Below are 1,580 nucleotides of genomic sequence, written 5' to 3'. Positions count from 1 at the left end.
TTTACATTCTAACTTTTCTCTAACGTAATACAGATAAGCAATTACATTATATCATTAAAGTGTTTAAAATAGACTTATCAACAAATGAATTGTAGACTCACGTTTGGTGTACCTAATTAGCACGCTTATTTGAATTGATATCACACATGCCCGTGAGCAGTTAGGCATTAAAGTGGTAATTTTAAATCTACACAGAGGAAATTTATTTATCGCCGATGGAAATGCGGTAGGTATCGGGTGCGCGGTTACGTGGTTAGGCCGCATACGAAATGTCAAATGACATATCCACGACTAACCCCTACGTGACAAGCTAGAAAATCTTCTGAGGCGTGTTTCAGCATAATATTTGGAATCATACTTTCCGAGCCCGTCGCACCGTCATAGCTATCTATTCAATTCAATTTTCGTTCTGAGTCTTTGATTCTCGTACGTTGATTATGGAAGTATTTTCATACCTATAAGAGTTCAGCTCCAACTTTATTGTTTGCAATTTTTTTTAACTAATCACAAAGAAAAAACTTTCAGCCCCATCTCGTTCCAGAATAGGAATTCTTATCGTTGAATTGAAGAGTTACTTTTATTTCTAATACAATATTGATTTAATTTTGTTATAATGGCGTTTTTGCTAACGGTATCAAATACTAACAAAGTGTTGAGCACGTGTACGGCACGCCCATGCATCGCTATCGTGAAAGACGAGAGGCCTTCTTTAGGAAAATTATCGACAAACGAACGCTTATTTATCATTTTGTGTTCGTTATTTTAGGTCTCGAGGACTTTTTATCTATGTTATTAAGCTACTATCCGTAGAAAACACGTTGCTGGATTATTTTAAGAATTGATAATAATAATTCTGAAGTCTGATCCGACTTTACTATACCTAAAATAAATAATGTTATTACTTATTACCTAACTAGCCATGAACACATCTATATCTATGGCACATTCCCTTGAAAGCTTTTGCGCATAAAATAGGTAAAGAACGTTAAGTGTGAGCTTTGTAAGTGCACTGAAAATGTGCATGTGGAGAAATCGTTTGTGGATTGTATGTAGTAGTGTTGGGCAATAATGCAAATACTAAGAGCAAAGCAAGGCAATATGAGAAATTGATTAATAAGCACGAGTGTGGTCAAGCAATTCTTTATTGTTCTTTAAAAAAATATCTGAACTAATATATAGAAACCTTATTCAGAGCGAGATATGAGATGCCGATCACAGACTTCCTCGCTCATTAATTTTTTTTTTATTAGAACATTCAAAGATTTTCTTTTTATTTATTTGTTTATCCATAAACTTTGACCACTAATCATTATTATGACCAATTTAACTGCACAACATTTGTTGGGTTACCTGAACTGTTGTCAAAGTTATTTCAAGCCCCTAAAACTATTGGCTTTGCTTATAAACTTCGTAAAACTTGCTCAGAACTACGGACACGCTCAATTAAAATGAGTGGTCGTCCGACAGATTGATAACATCTCAAGTAATTTTATCCGTATCACAATCGTATAATAGCTTTATCTAATTAAACCAGAGCTTCTCTAAGACGAGACTGATGATTTGCAAATAAAACGCACATA

Source organism: Colias croceus, chromosome 7 (assembly GCF_905220415.1).
Source record: "Colias croceus chromosome 7, ilColCroc2.1".
In the NCBI taxonomy this organism is placed as follows: Eukaryota; Metazoa; Arthropoda; class Insecta; order Lepidoptera; family Pieridae; genus Colias; species Colias croceus.
Note: the sequence above shows the minus strand (reverse complement) of the source record.